The sequence below is a fragment of the Lutra lutra genome, chromosome 5 (assembly GCF_902655055.1).
Source record: "Lutra lutra chromosome 5, mLutLut1.2, whole genome shotgun sequence".
Classification (NCBI taxonomy): domain Eukaryota; kingdom Metazoa; phylum Chordata; class Mammalia; order Carnivora; family Mustelidae; genus Lutra; species Lutra lutra.
The window spans coordinates 67429236-67450808 of record NC_062282.1 but is presented as its reverse complement, the minus strand read 5'-3'; the positions used below and the strand labels follow the sequence as shown (position 1 = coordinate 67450808).

General features: G+C 44.8%; 1 long non-coding RNA gene across 1 annotated transcript; it reads right to left on the bottom strand.

The window, feature by feature from the left end:
* Positions 1-1305: 1305 nt before the first annotated feature.
* Positions 1306-20832, bottom strand: LOC125099703 (uncharacterized). The gene is made up of 3 exons (XR_007127329.1): positions 20685-20832; positions 2675-2810; positions 1306-1422 (listed from the first exon to the last, which is right to left on the bottom strand). It is a non-coding gene; the product is annotated as an uncharacterized LOC125099703 (long non-coding RNA).
* Between the last annotated feature and the right edge of the window lie 741 nt (positions 20833-21573).

Sequence of the window (21573 nt, the reverse complement as noted above, 5' to 3'; positions counted from 1 at the left end):
AATAGCAAAGAAATTTCAGAGGGACAAATCTATTAGCATCGATCAAACGCATCCAAGAGTCTGTCCTCATCTGAGCTAACGTAATTTGCCTGGTTTCAAAGTTTATGTGCCTTTGGAAACAGAGTATGAGTCCAGGTTCCCATGGTGGTGACCACATTTCTTCAACAAGTTAGACGAGGGGAGCCAACGGTATTTCTATGTCTAAATATAGGTTCAGAGTGTCGAAACATGGGGACAATCTCACGATTTCCTAACATCACTGCAAAATCCAAAGATTGACTTGGAGTTTGTGCATAATGATATGTAAACATATAGGCTAGTCCTGGATAAAAAACTAATGTAGAATTCACTCAGCTGGATTTTTGATGCAGGAATAACCTGGTTTAGCTAATGTCTTATACTGTCATATATAGAACTTAATGGAAGACAGTAATGCTGGATTTGATATCTGCTTATGTCTGCTTTCTTACAACTGATAGAATATTCTAGGCTGAACTTGTACATTGAACTTGTACAAGGATTTGAGTTACACCATTCTTTTAAAACTCTTGCATTGGCTCTATTGCCATCAGAAAACAAGCTTTATAGCTTTTGTATTGTCCAAAGATATGTCCCATCCTACTTGATCTTACGGATCTTGTCGCTTCCTATCAAGAGGTGGACTCTGTCTTTCTCTTGAAAGGTGAAATCAGGGGCGCCTGGGTGGCTCAGGTCATGATCTCAGAGTCCTGGGATCGAGCCCGCGTCGGGCTCTCTGCTCAGCAGGGAGCCTGCTTCCCTTCCTCTCTCTCTCTGCCTGCCTCTCTGCCTGCTTGTGATCTCTCTGTCAAATAAATAAATAAAATCTTAAAAAAAAAAAAAAGAAAGGTGAAATCAGGCTTTAAGATTCTGTAATTCCCTGGTTTTCCCAGTAGACAGCAATAATAATTAAAGACACATTGATTCTCCTAATGACATGAACAAAGTTTCTGATCAATTGACTACGGCCTTAGACTGAAATGGTTTCCCTGCCAGCCTTTAAGGCATCCTTTATTCATTCTGATACTTGCTGGACATGATCTAATTTGCCTGACTATTCTGGCTTGGGAAGTTTTGAATATACAATGTGTCTAAAGAGAGTATGTTAAAAATAAAGCTATCATATTACGGATCAGCATTAGCAATGAAACATTTGAAACAAGACCACAGCCATTCCTAAATCTTCATCTTGGATACACGGCAGAACTTAAATAGATACCTGCTATAAATAGTTAAGAAAGAAAACTTGGTACAGCCAAGCTTACGAGATTCGAAGGTGCCGAGATTTGAAGGTGCCTAGTTCTATTTTTCTCAGAAGAAAATGTTTCATTTTCTTATTTGTTGTTTCATCTCTTATTTTATCCAGGTGTCTTCTCCCAGAAATGATTCATTATTTCACAAGGCCTATGAAAAGAAAGACCAAATTCAGGGATCGTCACTAGAGTCCGATGCATGGGGACAGCTCAGTGATTTAAACACAGGACTTCCTTATTTTTCAAACCAGGTTCTAGCTTTTACTTCAGGCATTCATAATAAATTCATGAAGATGAGCTCCAGGCTTGTTTTCCTCGCTTGTCTATCCTGTGTTTGCAGGTTCTTCCATATCTTTACATGAGCATGGCTCCCAGCAGGAACTACGGATTTCTTAAATTTTTCAAAGTCTTCTTGGGGCCATTACATCAGCACTAAAAACAACTGGCTGTTGAGTGGGGACACACATTTTTTGGCTTCCCAATAATAATTATCTGCAGTGTAATATGGAACTGTCTGCCATACTCTACTAACTGGGGAAACAAAATAAGGTACCATTCTTTTTACTATTCAAATTAAGTTGCCCTAATTCCCCCAGTCCACCTGTGGGGGAAAGCATTTCTTCCATCCCTGGGATCTTTATTCCCAAAAGAAGTTCCTAGACTCAGGGGTGTTTGCTCAGTGCTTTGGCCCAGTTTTGATGACCAGCTATCCCAGGAGAGAGACTAGAACACCTCCCTTGGTCAGAGTCTTAGTCTGTTCAAGCAACTGTGTGAAAATACCATCGACCATGCGATGCGGCTTACAAACAAACACGTATTTCTCACAGTCCTGGGGGCTGGCACTGCCAGGCTCAAGACCCTGGTGGATGTGGTGTCTGGTAAGGGCCCTCTTCCTAGATCGCAGAAGGCTATCTTCTTGCTGTGTCTTTACCTGGTGGTGGTATCAAGGGAGATTTCAGGGGTCTCTATTATAAGGGCACGAGTCACTCCCAAAGGCCCCCACTTCCAAATACCATCATTGGCAGCTAGGAGTTTAAGATACAAATGTTGGGAGAATAGAGATGTTCAGTCTGGATCGGTCAATCCAGGAGTCGATGCTCTTCAGCTCTCGTGGTTTGATTGTCACTCTGCTGATGCAGTCCTTGCCTACGGAAGGAAGCACAGCGCAGCTGCCAGTGCTGACTCGGTAGGAGTTTCTCCCCGTTCAGGGAAGGGCAGTATGGGGGTCTTGTTTCACTGAGATTGTTCTCAGACCTTTAGCTCTGTAGACACTCAGCTCCTCACCCAAACTAGGTCACAATCCCAAGGTTACTCCTGATGGCAAAGGAGCTGGCTCAGAGGTATCCAGTCATCCAACACATGTTCTGCCCAGAATTGCATCCCCCCACCCTAACGGCACTTACTACTTGGGCTTCATTGGGTCCCAGTCCCGGGCAAATGAGTTCCCAGTGCTGCCTCCCTCCAGGTAGGGGGATAGGCCAGCATGAGGCCACATTCGCTTCACAGATTAGGGATGACCCATGGCAGTGTGCTCAGAACCTCTGGAGAGAGGGCTGGGATTGGGAGATGCTCACTGTGCACTGAAGTTCGAATGGGATGAGACCGGAAGCCACCAGAAAGTTTCCTGATGACAAGGAGGAGGAATGGTCAGGGACCACACCTCGGTTATAATTTTTGCATTTCCCCCTTATCTCAATACCAAATACCCCTGTGATTATCCTTTAGGATCTCCATTATCCTGCAAGGGTGAAGAACGCTGCATGCGGTGTGAAGCAGGAGACCCTCCCCCATAAGACATGTCCCTTTTATGATCACCTCCTCCACAGGCCCAGGGATTTAGAGCACCGTAAAGATCTTTGAGGGAAAAAAACTCAACTTTCTAAAATCCATGAAGGGAAAACTGTCAGCTCTCTTCCTGAGGAGTCAATTAATTAAAGTTAAGTCCTCTCAAACACCGCCAAATGCCAGCTCCAGATGAAAGGACATGCACACGCATTATGCTTTGACACCTTGTCTGCAGTCGAGTACCTGGCAGATTTGTGGAAAGCAGATTGTGTGCTGATCCAACAGAAATGGGTATTAGCTCACAAGGAAGGAAGATGAAGAGCTCAAGGACGATCTCAAGCATTTCATGTTTGGGACTTTGCATCTTTTTCCCCCACTTCTGTTCCTCTTTGCAAAGTTTTCGTCTTTTCTCCCCACCCACATGTGTATGCCTTGAATCATGTCAGTATTGTCTTCTCATGGGGATGTGTCTGGGATGAACACTACTCTGAAGTCTGTCCAGTTTGGGGTCTGAGTAGGTGCCTCTCTCAGCTAACGATACCTCCCCTTTCAGATGTTAGAGATGCAATGTGATCCTGAACCAAAGTTCTGAATTCAGCGCCAGGCACAGAGGCATACAGAGTAGGTCACTGTCATCGGCTAGAAGAGTTAGGTACCCACATCAGAAAAAAGGTGCTTTTGCCATCAGTGGAACACCAGCCTAGTGGAGGTACTTACTGTGGTCCTTCCAGCCCTAACCCTGTCCCATCAGGTTGACACAGGTGGGAAAGCTGAGGATCGGAGATTTCTTCTCTACTTTTCATCTTTCACATTCCTGTTGAAAGGCAGTCTCCAGTCTCAGCAATAACCACTCCTTTCTACCATTAGAGGTTAATTTATTAGACTACTTTCCCAAATAAGTAGAGGAAACAGGGCATAGAACAGGAAAGTTGGAGAATGCCTGATATCGAGTTGAAAGAGAAACACGGCTAGGCTAGGTGAAGTGGGAGACAGGAACAAACAGATGGAATGCCCACTACGGACCACAACAACTCAGTTAAGTAGCTATCAATCCCCCTACCATAGGTACACATTATTTTGGGGTTTTTAAACATGAGAAAACTGAATTTCAGAGAGGTTAATGATTTATGCCACCACAGACTCAGGAGCTAAGATTCCACAACAAGACAGCCAATCCTTCTGCCATGCTACTGCCCTAAGGTCAAACTCATCCCTTCAATCCTTTTCTGGGGGAAGCCACAGCTGGGAGAGTCCCCATCACCTCTGACCTAACCTGGGGAGGAAGGGTTGCAGAGCTCCCTCTTCAGACGCCTGGAACTGCCCCTGCTTTATCACGGGCTGGTTGAGAGTCTAATGGATGTGTCTTAAATCACATGCTGTGCAGTAACAATTAACGATAACTAACATAATAATACCATTGTTTACTGAGGGTTGTGCTGTGCTAGACAGGATGCCAACCAATTTACAGACACTGTCTCAGAGAGAATGCAACTTAAGCAAATACCTTCACTGGTCATTGGCATTTGACCTTTTCCTTGGAACCCAAAAGCCACACCATCTCAATGTGTGTTCAGGTCATGGAACCAGCTTGTTAATTGATCTAGAAACCAATTCCATTTTATTTTTTCTCTGCCGATTAAACTCCCTCACCTGCCCTCTCCTGATCCTGAAATAAAACTTTAGGGATGTTTCTGATTTCCAATCATGCTTAGATAGTAAAAGTTCTCTGGTTACCTTCAAACATTACTGAGTCTGGTCCAGTGGAAAATTGTAGAGTTTAGGCTGTTCTAGGAGAGTCACAAAATTCCAAACTCGTTCAGAGTTGAAGCCTCTCACTATCACCCCATCCGTGTCTGTTCTGCCCTGGAATTCTGCCATGAGGAGGGGGAGGAGAAAATGTTGGGCTTCTTCCCTCTTGTTCTCCCTTCTCTCCCCCACAGTTTCTGCTCTAATTGCTCTGTGATTAGGCCCAGGGATAGGGGTAGGGAGAGAAGTTACAGATGTAAATTGGTGTCTGTGCCCTTTAGGCATGGGGTATATCTCAGGTGGGCTTGATTCTAGCAGGGTATGTCAGCAGGTTCTAGGAGAACCCAGTTGGAGCCTTTGACCACAGTGCCCTTGAATAAGCAATGCCTCTTTCGTGGCCACCTATCATCTCGTTGGCCTCTGGGCTTCAGAAGTCTATGCCTTTGTGGGATCCTTTTACCACTCCAGACTATCCTTGTGGATAGGCCAGCTCTCTCCTGAAAGGCCCACATCTGATCCATGGAAACCTGCCATCTTGTTTGTTCAAGGAGGTACACTCTCCCATTGCTCCACCAAATCTGGGCTGATCTAGCCTCATATTCAAGCCTGGGGACAGGGTATGTTCAACTACCTAAGTGGTCCCTTGAAGCTCCTTTCACTGATCTTAAGGAATAAAACTCCTCCCTTTTCAATAGCAACACTCAGAATGGACAAGGGAGCTTCTGCCATCTCCATAGCAAGTGGGATCTGATGTATTTGGGACCTCCTCTTTTATTCTCTGGTTGGGCAGGCTTCACTGAGACAGCATAGGAGCTTTTTGAAGACCTACTACACTCCAGCAAGGCATGGATTCACATTCCTACCTTTGTCTTCCACCCCTCCCACCTGAGAGTCTGTGCTTTGTGACAGTCAGAACTCCTTCTATTGTCAAGTTCTTGAGCAACAGACCTCCTGCTCTCTCTCTCACATGTCATGACTGCATGCAACTCCCATCAGTTGGTTCTTGTTCCTTAAATAGTTTACCATAAGCTGCTGAAAGCCTTTTTTTTTTTTTAAGAAGTCCATTGTCAGCCTTAAAATTCATCTCTTATGGCAGAAGGGAAGGGTTATAGTCTGTGCTCAAACGATTCCCAAAGAAACCGCAAAGACAAGACTGGACTGAACTCCACAATAGAGAAAACACTGGCGCATGCAGCCAGAAGTATATACAAATGCAGGACAGACAGAGGGACAAGGAGAGGCATAAATGAGAGCAGACCCATAGATCCAAGGAATGGCAGGAGATAAAGATTTTGCTACCAAAACCTGGAAATTACAAGAGAGACTCACAGATATTTTCAAAAGTGAGACCACACCCAGCCATCTTTAACTGTCATAAAACCAACACAGGGACCCGGCCTGTACCCCTGATATGGTCAGACTTTGGGTATGATATGAATGGCCACTGAGAGAATATAAGGCTGAGAAGTCATCATTTCAGCTCTCAAATAGCACCCAGGAGTTCCTGAAAAGTTTATATAAGACTACAACCATATGAAGCAAGTTGGCCTTGCTCAACATTCAGGGCCCCCAGAGCTGGTGTGAGCCTTTCCATCTCATAAATCACTGTGGCCAAACCTGTGCTTCTAAGTGGCAGAAAACATCACAAAGAAGCCAACTTCTCAGGAGTGAGAGTTTTTTTCAGGTGTCTCCCAGAGTTTAGAGTCAGCTTATTTGCTAGCAGTATTCAGCTTTCTACTTTCCAGAGATTATCTTTGCCTGGAATTAACCTGTAGATAATCTGGATTAAGGAGTTCCAGTCTCTTAATAAAATGGATCACCTCCACCTGTTGATGTGGCAGGTACAAGATTATAGAAACCTAGTGGTTCACTATCTTCTACTCTCCTCAGCTTTCTAAGGAAGATTCTCAGAACTGCTCGGCTTCCCAGCCTTCATCTCAGAGAGGGTAGTAGGTAAAGGCAAGACGAGTACTTAGGGACACTTAATTTCTTCACATAAATTCAAAGAAAGAAAGAAAGAAACTGAGCTCTCTAAAAAGGAAAACTTCCAGAAATAACAGGGAGAGGAGGAAGCAAGTTTAAGCATCGAGAACACTGAAGAGCGAGCCAGCAAATCCTACAAATTTGTAGAGACCGTTTGTTGGGAGAGCTTTCTAGGAACCTCTGCTGGGCCAGGTAGGGCTTTTCAGAGAAGACCAGGTAAAGAGGTTTCCAGGCAGTTCAATTGTGTGTTACGTGATGTGAACTCCCTCTAGAAACCTTCACTAAGGACGCACGTTACATTTCAAGACTTGTGGAAAGCAGAAGTGTCTCTTTCATACGTGCTACTGACTTGGGCTTGACCTTAGAGTTTGGATGGCATGACAAAGGGTCACATTCATGAGATGATGACAGTTGACCTACCCTTGAGAATGAAAAGTCAAGATCATTTAACCCTAACTCACATGTGCTTACAAGCAAGACAGATGAGCAGCCATGTGACCTGCCCATGCATCCTGCTCCTCTCCCCTCAGTTGGACCCAGGCTGCCATCAAACATCACCACAGCAATGGTTGAGCCTCACATGTTGGGTCTTCTACTACCTCATGAAGGCCCCGCCATGTTGTTTCCTGGAAGGAATAGTCCACAAACATACAACCATTTCTGACTGTGGATAATTTACTTTCTTTCCTGGATTTTTCTGTATGTCCCAAATATGCTGTGATAAACAAATAATGTACATGGTTAAAATTCTTTAATATGCACACATAATATTTTAAAAGAAAGCAATCGGGTACCTGGATGGTTCAGTCAGTTAAGCATCTGGCTTCAGCTCAGGTCAAAGGAAGAGTGAGGGGAACAGAGTCAGAGACAGAAAAAGGTAGGACACATACATGAAAGAGAAAGTAAAAGGATAATCATTTTGCTGGTTTTGAGTAAAGAGGCTTTGTGAAGGTCTGCAGACAAAAAAAAAAGCTAAGAAAGATGGAAAAAGAAGACATCAGCAAGAGAGAAGACTAATGAGATTAATGAAGCATCATTGCAGAAAAGGTGGACAGGGAGGGTTCAAGAAACAGCATGACTCAAGACTCACAAAGGCTATGTAGAAAGTAAGAATGCTGGGGGCACCAGGATAGCTCAGTTGGTTAAGCATCTGCCTTGGGCTTAGGTCATGATCTCAGAGTCCTGGGATTGAGCCCAGTGTCAGGTTCCCTGCTCAGTGAGGAGTCTGCTTCTCCCTCTCCATTTGCCTCTCTCCCCATTCATGCTCTCTCTCTCTCTCTCTTTCTCTCATAAATAAAAGAGAGAAACAAAAGCAAGCAAATCATCTTCTTAATTGTTACGGTGATTCAACAGAGGGTCAGTCAATTATAGTTGCTTATAGAACCCATGCCTACGGACATTTCCAAAGAATAAAGTCGATGACTTTGACTTTGGTGATTTGGAAGTTAGCCCTTTTGGATGCATGGAACCAGAATGAATCGTCCTTAACCATCCCTTCTTTCTCTGTAATAAGGAAACTCTGCTTCCTCTTTGAGCTCCCTTTCTGCCAATCCATTTTTATGCTGCAGCCTGAAGGATCTATGTCAGATGACACACACTCTGGCCATCTTCAGAAACCTACAGTGTTGTTAGTAGAATTAAAGCCACACTGTTCTGCCAGGTTATTGAGGTCTTCCATACACCGACCACGTCACCTCTCAGATCCCACCAACTACAGCCAACACCCTCCACACATTGCTGCCCCAGCTCTGGGTGCATCCAGGCTAGCTCTGCCCCTGCTGGTGTGAGACCCCCTCTCCCCGTTCCCTGCACTGCCCACATCCACTAGACCATCGAAGATCCAGCTCAGATGTCCTATCCTCTGATGCACCATCCCCTTTCAACCATAATCCATGCTGTGCTGAGAGCTTCCATCTTTAAATTCCTTTGACTTTAATCACTTGTACTATTTGCAGGTTTTTTCCTGTCTCTGATTACCTACTCAGTCGTCCTGCACGATTTAGCCCTGTAGCATATTATAGGATATTATAACAATCCTACTTACGATGCTGTCATTGCAATGAGAGGGAACTGGTATTTGCATGTCTCCCATGAGCGGGCTTTCCACAGCACCTTTTGGCAAGGAAGCTCACCTCGCCATTCTATGGTCGTTCTTTCTTGCCTGTTGAGATCCACCTACTTCAGATTCCTATTTTAATGGCTCTGGAAGGGCTCTTTTACTAAGATTAGAAAAGACAACCCAAAAAAGTAACCTAAGAACGAATAGTTTCCCATGATGGGCTATGGAATGAATCCTATTACTAAATATTTAAGTGATGCATTTAAATTATACAACAAAATGGATCCAAAGTTTGTTCTTTGGGATATTTATAGACATCATACCTACTCACGAAGAACGGGTTATGGGCAAATAAATTCAGTAAATACTGGGTTAAACAAACACGTTTCTTTCCTGTAACATTTCTTAAAGTGTCAAAACACTGGCACTGGGAATCTCCCTGAGCAAGTTAGCTTAGCACATGTGGGTATTTCTACAAGGGAGTTGACCACAGGCCCATTTTCCTATAGAGTGACTTCTAGGGGTACATTCCAAGGCACTCACTCTGTCTGACACTGACGTGCCTTGCCTCAGATGTTCCCTTCCTAAGCCCCCTCATCAGGATCTTGTCTGAACCTATAGCAAGGGGCCCCTAAAGGGAATGTTTCTTTTCTGTTCCTCACTTTTCCCGTGCTCTGTTCCCTGCTCTGGTCACACGAAGGCCCTTTGCACTTGTTTTGCACACCTCACCTTTTTCATGTTTAGTGTTGAGTCACGTCCCAAACTGAAGATACTTCCTGGCCTCTTTCTGCATTTGTTCAGTTTGAATTCCCACTCAGTGAGGCAGCCTCACGTGCCGACTAACAGGGGGGCTCTGGAGGCTCACGGCCTAGCTTTCACTCAGCACTGCAGCTGCTCTGTAAGCCAGGGACATTTCCTCAACACTCGTCACCTCCTCGTAAGTGGGAACAATTACAGAACACACTTCAAGAGATTTTGTGGGAGGTCAGTGTATGTAGAGGACTCACACAGAATCTGACCTCTTGTGCAGGCTATTGGTGATCATTAGTGCTAATCCTCAAAAATTCCATTTCTCAAATGAGAGCTACTGCTGTGACTCTTCTCTATGGTGGGGATCCGTGTAAATCCCAAACCATCAGGAAGTCGAGCTCACGATTTTTGAAAATCACTTGCTGTACTTGCCTGAGAAGAAGTTTCCTCCTCTTCTTTGGTGGGGAAAAAAGAAAGAAAATCAAAGAGAAGAGAGAACAGCCTCTGGCCTGGGTGTGACCTCAAGGAGTTACTTTCTAAAATTCTGCTTCAGTGGGTCAGCAAACTTCTCCTGTCAGTGGCCAGACAGTAAATGTTTTAGGCTTTTCAAGACATAAGTTCTCTGTGGTAACTCCTTGAATGGGCATGGCGATCTTCTGGTGAAATTTTATCTACGAAATCAGACAGCTATTGGATTTCCCCCACAGGCCTTATTTGTTGACCTTTGCTCTGTTAGTAACAACCCCGAATTTCCAGCCGGGGTGTCTCTATCCACCAGATGTGGGGAAGGAACCTAACTCCTCTGGGAGCCGGTAGAAATGAGAGAAGCCAGTCCAGGGAAAAGGCCAACAAATTTTGGAGAGAAGGGCCAGAACCAAATACAGTCTCCGTGACATTTTAGACTTTTGGGTCCATTCTGCCAAAGCCCATCCCACCTCAGGACTCTTGGTTATATAAGCCCATCAATTCCCATTACTGTTTAAGCTGAATTGAGGCGGGTTTTCTTTTCATGGGCAAACCAAAATCTTCTACCGAAACAATGTGATTAGAGCGACATTAAGTCCATCAGTGAGCACTTCATGGTGGATGCTCTGGGTGTTGGATTTGTGTTTTATTTGTAGTTAAAACTTTCGCTGAGTGACTCAGAAAAGAAATTTAATGACGAAATCCGATTCTGGAATAAAGTCAGAGTCATGCGTCTAAAAATGTCTAAGCACTTTCGTCATTTCTAAAGTGCTTGGACATTATCTTTCAAGTATCTATTATTTCTAGTTTATTTATAAAGTGCTCTTATATTCTGGTTTTATTGCTTCTGGCTCTTCTGTTATTCTACATAATAAAAACAAGGAAATTCATCCATCAATCTATAACCCCTTAAAGGTCTGACTGTAGTTGAGAAGGACTCTGAAAAAATTCAACAGAGGCACGGGCCATGCATTCGTCAATCAGCTTTTTCTTGTCAGGTTTCCTTAACACCTCAGAATCAGCCCCAAACAGAAAGCTCCAAGATGCTATGGCCACCATTTCTCTCGTCTAAAGCAGAATAGGTGGTGAGGGCATGCAGACAGAGGGTCTGGAAGTGTTTTCCAAGTCCACTAGAGACTCTGCCTCTTGAACACAAGAAATGGTAAAGGACTCACTTAGGGTATTTACCCCACAGCTGGGACCATGCCTGTGAGGTCTCTGAGCATGTGGCAGAAACTCCACAGTAGATGGCACCAATCCTCACGCGCCCACCCCCTCAGACATTCCCTGTGTTCATGGAACCTCACTGACTTGCAGACCATCTCTGAAGCATTGATGATAAACACCGTCCTCGCCTTGTGCATCAGTTGCCATACTGGCTGAGTGATAGCCCTCATCAGACAAGGTCCCTTTTGGACATTAGGGATGGGTCACTGACTTTGTTCATGTGCTGAGTCAGTTGTTTGTGCTGCTGTAACAAATTACCATAAACTTAGTAGCCTAAAACAATACAAATTTTGTACCTTACAGTTCCGTAAGCTGAAGAATGATCTGAGTCTCACTAGACTAAAAACAAGATGTCAGCCGTGATGCATGGCTTCTGAAGGCCGTAGGAAAGAGTTTCCTCATCTTTTCCAGCTTTTAGAAGCTCCCCACAGTCCTTGGTTCATGGCTTCTTTCAATTTCCCAAACCAGCAAACAGGGATGGAGCCACATTGAATCACTCCCAATTTATTTGCTGCCTCTCTCTTCCATCCAGCTAATCCAGAATAATCTCCCCATCTCAAGGTCAGATGATTAGCAATCTTAATTTTATTTGCAATCTCAATTCCCCTTTGCTGTGTTAGCCTAATGCATTAATCAGTTTTAGGGGTTAGAACACGGACAACTTTGGGGGCCATTATTCTGCTTCCCATGAGACGAACAGTTCAGGAAAAGCAAAATATATTGAATGGCAGATTATGTTAAGTGCAATAGAGAGAAACAAGGCAGGAGCGGGAACCCAGCATGCGGGATCTGTGTGTTCTTTTATATAGCTTGATCTGAGAAGGCCTCCAGGTGAGGGGACCTCTGAGTAAAAATCTGAGAGATAAGGGAACTAACAATGAAGGTGTGTTCGGGGAAAGCTTTCCTGCAAAAGGAGCATGTCAAGTCCCCGAGGTGAGAGCATGCGAGGAGTGTGGAGGGACAGACAGACCCGAGCAGAGCCAAAACTGTGGGAGGCAGGGAGGGAGTGAGAGAAGATGGACAGAGAGGGAAGGAAGGAGAATCATACCAACTTCACAGGCTAGGGAAAAGAGCTTTGGTTTGACTCAGAGAGCACAAAATGGAGACATGAGGTTTTCTTCTTCAAAGTTTTTAGAAACATTTTCTTTTTAAATAATTTTGGATTTCTAGGAAAATTGCAGTGATGATCCAGAAAGATCCCATCTACTTTTTACCCAGCTTCCCATCGCATTAACTAAGTAACCCTGGCAGTTACCCAAACTAAGTAATTAGTGTTGGTACAAAGCTATTAACTAAACTACAGACCTTACTCATACTTCACTGTGTTTTGCACTCATGTTCTCTTCTAGCTCAGGATCCCATGCTGCACTTTGTCATGTCCCCTTCATCCCCTCTGAGCTAGAACAGCTTCTTATCCTTCTCTTGCATTTCATGACCTTTATGTGTTTGAAGAGCCCTGGTCAGGTCTTTGGGAAATGTACCTTGATTTATGTTTGCCTGGCATTGCCCCTGGTTACGGGTTGGGGTTATGGGTTTGGGGGAAGGTTCTACAGAGGTGAGTGTCCTTCTTTTCACATATCATGGGGAGTACGTGATATCACTGTGGTTAACTACTGGTGGTGTTAAATTTGATCCCTTGATGAACGTGTTGTCTGCCAGGATTACCCACTGTAAAGTAACTCTTACCCCTTTCATACTCTGTTCAGTGGAAGTGAGTCCTACGTGCAGCCCACACTGGAATGGAGTGCAGACTCCTCCTAGACTAAGGAGCTAAGAATCTGTGATTTAGGGGCACCTGGGTGCTTAGTTGGTTAAGCCTCTGCCTTCGGCTCAGGTCATGATCTCAGGGTCCTGGGATCGAGCCCTGCATCGGGCTCTCTGCTCAGCAGGGAGCCTGCTTCCCCCTCTCTCTCTCTGCCTGCCTCTCTGCCTACTTGTGATATCTCTCTCTCTCGCTCGCTCTGTCAAAGAAATAAATAAAACCTTAAAAGAAATTTAAAAAAAGAATCTGTGATTTATGTTAAAACTGCCACAGTATGTAATGTGCATTTCACACATTTGCAGATACTTTGAAGCTATGGAAATACCCTGCTTCTTAAAGTTGTGCCCACTAATACTATCTCTCAGTGGATCTTGACCATAACAAGTAGTGTTCGAATGGTCGTCTTATGTTTCCTTCATTCCTGCTATTTTTGGAATTCTTCTCTAAGGAAGATTTATCCTTTCTCCCTATTTATTCATTTGTTTATATCAGGGCAGGCTCAGCTATAATCGTTTCGTTCTTTGAATAATCCAATACTATCATAATTGCTTGGTTATTCCAATTGTTCTGGCTTTGGACATTGGGCACTCTTTCAGATTAGTTCCTGTGTCCATTTGACATGCCCCTATTTCTTATTTTGTTCTTAGCATATTTGCATATCTTGGTACTGTAAGTTGTAGTAGTATTTCCTTGGTCCTACAAGATTTCTTGGTACTCCAGGCTCATCATGAATTTTCTCTGTATAGCCCTGGAATCAGCTATTGCTCTTAGCAACCCTGGTTACTACAGTTGGAGCATGGTATTAAGAAACCAAGATCTGAGACACCTGGGTAGCTCAGTCGGTTACGTGTCTGCCTTCAGCTCAGGTCACGATCTCAGGGTCCTGGATTCGAGGCTCACATCAGGCTCCCTGCTCAGCTGGGAGTCTCCTTCCTCCTTCTCCTTCTCTCTCACCCTCTACCCTTCCCCCTGCTTCCCATGCTGACTCTCTCTCTCTCTCTCTCTCTTAAATAAATAAATAATCTTTAAAAAGAAGATGAAGAAGAGAGAAAGGAAGAAAGAAAGAAAGAAAGAAAGAAGCAAGCCATGATCTGGGTACAAGTATGTCATTGAAGAGATTTAGGCAGAAGAGAGATATGCTCTGACTTATGTTTTTAAATGATCAATCTTATGGCTGGGTTGAAAATAGCCCCATGGGGATGATGGTTGCAATACTATTATCCAGACTTCCTGACTGTAATCTAGAGAAGTTGTATGGTGACTAATCCAATCACTAGGAAATGCCTGAGATCCCCTTCCATGCATCCCCATGCCAACTGCAGCTATTCTTCATTCGTCAAACTTTTATTGACCCCCAATGTGTACCAGGCACCGTGCTATCTGCAGATGATGCAGATATGAAGAAAACCATTCCTTCTCCCTGGGACACTCACAGGTGCAGCACAGAGTGATAAGGAGGGGCAAGAAAATTTGTAAAAGATCAAGCGTTGGCATAAAAGAGAGAATAACTTTTTACTGGAAGACCACGAAAGCAGAACACAAGGTTGAGATGGTAGTTCAGAGTCATATTCACAGGGTTGGTATCTGGGTTCTACAATGTAGATGACTAACAGATGACTCTGTTCTTTGAGCCTTGATTCCCATACCTGGAGGAAATGACATCATCTCCTTGCAGAGACCATGCCACACCCACCATGAAGTTTTGTCTTCACCTTCCATTTCCTGGTTGTCCTGCAGCTGGAGGGGGACCAAATGTCAGACTGTGGCCAAAAGAACGTGGGGAGGAAGTGGTGGGATGGCACCCAGAGACCTGGCCCCTAAAAGCTCCCTGTGATCTTCCACAAACTCCCTCCCTTCTACGCAAAAGGCTTCAGGACAGTTGAGGCACAACAAACCACATGCTCACTGCTTGAAAGAGCTGCACAGCCAGGAACATGGGCTGTGACTTGGCGGGAGAGCGAGAAACACCAACTGCAATTCTGGGATGGCCTATTGCAACAGTTAGCCTATCTGGATTCATACAGCAGCCCCAAGTTTGCTGGACCGCCTGAGGGAGACAGTAAGTGTGATCAGCCCTCCATAACGGAGAGCCCTTGTTATCTCAGCTACGATACACAGAAGGGGACCCACTAAAGAGAGGGGACTTGTGGGTATTTGCTAGGTAGCTGGAAGGTGTGGGGAGTCCAGGGTTTTGGGCAGAGAATAAAAAAGGACATGCCAAAAAAAGGAAGGGGGAGAAATAGGGTAAGAAAGGGAGGAGGGGGGACATACGACATGAGACAAAGGGAAGCAAGAGCTGTTCAAATCACTGCCAGAGTATCTGTCCTGGACAGGCGTCCTCCCCCCCCTTTCAGGTCCAGCCCGTGACACGGACGGTGGTGTGGCCAGGCTCCCTGTGCCTGACAGAGCTGCCCAGAACCTCGCTGGTACTCTTCCCTCAGCTGTGCTAGATACAGACAGAGAAACTGGAGGCCTGGCTTTTTCATTTGTTTGAACCTGCTGGCAAGATCCTTCCTGGACACTTGTTTTTACTATTTGGAATGTGTTTCTTTCATCACTTTCCGGTCACAAGAACAGTCTTAATGGAGTATAGGATCCAAATTGGGAGCAGGAAGCCCCACTAAGGAAAAGCCAACCAAACAAAGGATAGAGGTGTCCTTTGTCTCTCCGAATGGTCAGGGAACAAAGGACAAATGTGTAGAATAGGGATGGAAAAGTGGCAAAGGATGCTTTTCCTGAATGCCTCCCCCTGTGAGCAACACAGACGTTTCCCTGGGGCTTTGGGGCTCAACCTGCAACCAGTGCAAACGTTTTTCTCTGCACACAGGAATGTGTGAGGAGAATCCCGATGCTTTTAAAAAGCACTGCCTGTTTATCTTTCTCCTAAACTTAGGAGTGTTCACGGAACCAACAAGTCATTGTTGAAGGTTGTTGGGCTGTAAGGATGGTTAAGTTACTGTTTCTGTATAGGTGATGGGAAGGAACCATGTCCACAAACAGAAAATTGACACCCAGCTGACTGGAGCAAATCTACCTCATTTATTAGAGAAGTCTTATCCCTCAGAAAACCACATGTTAGGAAAAATATAGAGTCAGTGTTTCCAGGCAAAAGGACCACCCCCGCCTGAAAAACAGGAAATCACTAAAACAAAGAAAACCAGATCCAAATGAAATTTGGAGGCTTGTGAAATTTATGAACTCTTTACAGTGAGATGTTTACGTTCCGGTCTCAAAAATTCCTGTGTCTGTGTCTTCCCCTCCCACCTCCTTGTCTTGAGGGCTTTCCAGATTTCCTGTCTACCAGTAAGCATTTGGGACCAATACTTCCTGCCGAAGGACTCACTTTGAGCAAGGCCTGACTACAATACGGGCTTCTAAAAGAGCCCCGTGTGTGTAAATTAAAGCACATTAGCCCATCCTGCCCTTTTCCAGGAAAGGAAATCTCATCTCCTTGTGTGTATCTGTAAATCGAAACCCACTTGCCTATGGTGTTCTCTTGAGGCTTGGCTTGGATGAAGGCTGAGCACACAAAGATCTATTCACGCCTCTGGACTTTCAAGAGAATCATATGGTCCCATCAAGTCAACAAGATGATTGCAGCCTGAGAGCAAAGGTTAGTTTTAAAAAGGTACAGTTTACAACTGATGCTAAATTCTTTCGTCCTTTAAAACAAATACTCAGAGAAAAGAAACAAGCAGAGGAAGAAACATCTAATCTGATTTGTGATTTAAATGCACAAACTGCCATAGCCTTTGGGAAGAAAATTACCTTCATTTCTCTCTTTAGCTTCTTTGCTTCATTTTTTCTTCTTCTACCTCTCCCAACTTCCTGCCCCCCCCCCCCCGTTTTTCCCATCCTTTTTTAGGAGAGAAAGGGAAACAGAAATATACTAACATTCATTGAGCACCTGCTTTGAGATGAGAGTTTTCCCTGTATTAGTCACAAACCATAAGGATTCCTTCTCTTGGCTTCATCTGAAAAAATCCCATCATGCTTCCAGGGAGCTCACTTTTAAAAGAAATTTACTTTTAAGTAACAGAGGCAATTTATCAAATGCAATGTTTTTAGATTTCAGAATCCTCTGAGTGACTAATATGCCTGACCGTATTTAAAAAGCTGTCCTACCTGTGTAATTTGCAGAGTATACAATTTCCGGTTTTGATACAAAAGTGCGCGCGCGCGCACATACACACCTTCTCTTCATTCTGTAATGTGTATGCGAAGTTTTATTGGTGGCTTGTTCTCTGTCTTTCCCCTTACAGGACTTGATTAGTCTCTGGGAGTAAGGGGTAGCCTGAGCACCTTGAGAAAAGCAGTTTCTCTTCCCTTCTGAATGCCATTCTCTGACCTTCCCTGTCTTATTCTTCCTTGGCCACCTCCTTTCCCTCACACTCCATCCAGCTCAGCTCCCCTGGCTCCACATAGCAAACCTTCTCTGGGCCTATCTTCTAGGAGGCTGGAATGGAGAGAGGGAACCTGGTCCGAGGAAGCAAGGAAGAAGTGTGTAATTACTCAGTATTTTTCCAGAGAAATATCTATTACTCCTTCAGATTAAACATTTATGGAATAAGACAGTTACTTGAACGGAAACAGGTTGAATTTATTTAAAGGATTATGTGGAATCTTGATAAATCCACAGTGACCCTTCTAAGCACCCATTTTCACCTTGACATCCGTGCCCTCACTTGGCCCGTGTCCCCTGCATACCTTCCCAAGCAGCCTGTGGTCTTTCAAAGGACAGGATCTGATGTCGCTTCACAGACTCGCTACTCCAAAGGAGAGGGAGCTGACTGCCTTTTTTCCAGAAATTTCACTCATTCTTCATAATAATCAATTCCTTCCTTTACTGCTTCATCATACTGTATCCCACGAAGGAAAGGAGATTAACCTTCAAAGACAATTTCATCCAAATAAACTTTTAAGTGAAGAAAATCTTAATTTTTACCAAAATGGCTTCTCAGGTGCATTTAGGGAAGTTAGTTCTCTCCCCAGCGGCTTCAGACCCTCGTGTTGAGCAGGTGCTCTCCCTTGGTCTTCTAATAATAACTCACACCTGCTGAGCTGTTTGCTCCGCTGATCTTCACAAACCTAAAAGGGAAGGACTCTGGTATCCTTCTCAGGTGTATCCTCATTTTATCAGGAGGACGCTGAGGCACAGAAAGGCTAAGCAGCACACGGCCCATACCTGCCTGAAAATCCGTATCTTTTTGCTGAAAAGCCGCACTTTGGATTGGGCGAAGAGGCTCTGGAAGGAGGGCCCGCAACCCTAAACGCAGCCCCCAGCGCCGGCCCGCGCACGTGCTCAGGAAGCCTTGTCTCCAGGTGGAACCCCGGGAAGCAATCACGCGCGCACCGCTTTTCCGCGCACGGACTGTCGGCTCACCGACGCGGTCCCGGGTCCCGTAATGGCTGCGTAGATGCGGCAAGTAGAAGGCGCCGTCCTTAACCAGGAACGTCCCTTCCGTGCCCCAGAACCTCACGCGGTAAGTTTGGGATCCCTGGGAGGACGAGGAAGTGTGTTCCAGGGCCGGCGCGTGTTCGGCCCCAGCGCCCCCCCGTGCGACACTGGTCACAGGGCTGACTTGAACAGTTGTTCCTGGGTGTGCGTCTGAGTTCGTTGATAGGGATGTTGTTTGTTTGGGGTTTGATTTTTTTTTTTTTAATTATAAAAAGAACCAGCAAAGCCAAAAACATGCGTGCGGGTGGTAACAGGGCGGAAAGAGCTAGGAAGAGATGGTGGTGGTGATTTAACCCCCGGCAGCCTCGGGTTTCTCGTCTGCAAAATGGGTACGATGCTCTCTTCTGCGCTGTGTGGCGAACAACAGTGAAGAGGCTGGAGCTTGGTACAGGGAATGCGCCTGGTCCGTGGTGGTGGTGGTGGTTATCCCTTATCCTGAGCAGGAAGACCTTGGACATGTGTTGAAATTCCACGGAGCCTCATTTGTTTCTCTATGAGACAGGAATCCTGCTTTCTCTTCTTAAGGCTGTTGATAGAAAATCTCTCCTAGCACCAGGCCCTGTGTGGTTTCTCAGTATGTGAGAAACCTTTGCCCCTCGAAAGTGTGTGCCTCAGTCCTGGAGAAGATGTGCAGATCCGAAAGGCAGGAAAACCTCAGACTTCTTGACCCCTGCCTCCCCTTCTATTTGGCCTAATTCCTTCCTCCTGGGTTCACTTAGCCCATCCATCAAGAGCCACACAGTGGAGTGAGAGGCTGGTGGTTTCATTTCCATTTTTAGAGTCTAGGTGCAAAGTGCTCTTTGATTGAAGATGCCCCTGACAGCACTTACAAACCCCTATCTTAGGGACCGCCACAGCCCATGTTGTCTTCTCTTGCCAGGGGCCTTGTACAGCTGACCTGACACGGGGTATGCCTGGGGAGGCCAGGTCCCTGAGTACCAGGGTACTCTCTCAGTAGAGAGTACCTGTCAGCACTCAACAAAAGCAAAGAGAGTTTTGTGGTAGATATTCACTTCCTTTCTGTTTTCCCCAAAACACAAGGCTCTGGTTTAGGGAAAACCTCACAGGTCAAACAATGAGCCTAGTTTTGCTTGGCTAAAGTCAAGCAAGATCTTGGCTCCAGGGTCAACCCCCAGAGGCAAAGCCTGGGGAAGGAAACTGGACCGTTAGCAGCTTCTTTATGACCCTGTATTTCTGTGCCATCCCTCACAAGGTTACAAACACCAAATGTCCGAGCAGCTTTGCTAAATTTCAGCAGAAGAACCTAATATCTTGGTTTCATAGAGACCCCTGTACTCTACTGGGGAGAGTGGGGAATTGTATTTTGCGGTTTTGCTATCCAGGAGAGGCATTCTGTCTACATCAAATATTTTGTTGCGGAATCTGAAATACAACCATATGCAAAGTTGATAGGTTTCACACATCATCTTGCACATAAGAGGAAAATAAGTAGTAGCAAAGACCATGTAGTCAGATGAGTCTGTGGAAAAACATCGATTCTGCGTATCTCCAATTTACTGGATTTCTGAATTAAAAGAAAACTCTGAAAACATTATAAACTCAGTAGCAGAAACGAAGCTAATAAGGATGAGATAGTGGGAAAGTTACCTCCTTGCTAGTCTTTTTCTTGTGACCTTTTGCTATATTTCAAGAATGTTGGGCACTTTAATACCTAGAGATTTTACGTGCATCTGGTGCCCTCTAGTGGCAGAGAGTAATCTCCAGCCATGCGACCTTCATTTTAAAGCTTCAAGCAATCCACTCTCCTTAATTTAACCTCGCCCAGATTTACAGAGAGGGACAAGAAAATGAAGGAGCCAGAAGACAAGAAATTGTTTTGGAGTACCTTTGTAATTTGGAAGGTAAATCCCAGCAGGCAGCCCTGGGTTTACAAGATAAGGGTCTGAAATGTCTTGGAGGGTTCAGCTTTCTTCCAGTGATGAGGACAGTATTCTGCCAGGTATCTCTGGGAAACAGAAAACAGCTGAAAACAGGTCTCCCAGGTTGTCTTAGAAAATTCAAATAAGCTCCAGAAATCACACAGTTCCTCCTGGTTCTGAGAATGGTGAATAAGGGGTAGACCTCAAACATGGCACAGTCCCTAGCTAGAAGAGAACATGGACCTCCTGTGAGCTAAAATTCCCACCAGCCAGCAGGAGACCAGAGATAATAGCTTACCTAGGTCTCCTCCATAGTCCTCCACTGTCCAAAGTCTCTCTTGCTATCAAAGTGGCTCTTAGACCTGAAGGACCATCTTCACTGCTGGTACCCACCTGTCCCCAGGGCAGCGTATGCCCTCCTTCCAAGCCGGCCTCATCACCTAAAATTTCAGAATCCCTCCCATTCATCTCTCTTGGACACTGCACTTCAATTCAGGCCTTGGTCACCTCGCATTGTGATTCAGTCACCTTGCATTGTGACTTTTTTATGTCTTCCAAGTTGGATACCCTCTGCCCTGCTCACTTGTCTTTTACATGGCTCCTAGCTGGGTGGTTGGCTGGTTGAGAAAATTTATTATCTGGTGATCTTAGGGAAAAGTACAATAAAATGACATGACCTCAGGTTACTTCTTGAGCTGCTGGTTCCCTTTCCCCAGCTCCTCTTGCTGTGCTCACACATGCTTGGCCTTCTGTGCAGAACATGGCAGACGGCTGGCCATCCTTCACTTACTGCGAATGTCCTCTCCTCCAGGAGTCCTCCCCAGTATCGTAATGGCTCCTGCCCACGATCCCACACCAGCTGTTGGGACAGCAGTGCTATTCACAGGAGTTCTGCTGTCTCTTGCTTATGCATTTATCTCTACTTTGCATTTGCTTATGCATTTATCTCTACCTCCTCCAGAACCAAACTGTAGATCTTTTTTTAATTTAAAAATTACTTTATTATTATAAAATATGCTCAAAAAATTTGCTAAAACTATTAGAATTATATAACTAAACATGCTTTTTAAAAATTTTTAGATACAAGAGGCACATAACATTATATATATTATATATTATATTAATTATATTACATTACATTACATTATATTAGTTTCCAGATTCAAGATTTGTGTATTGTGTAGTGA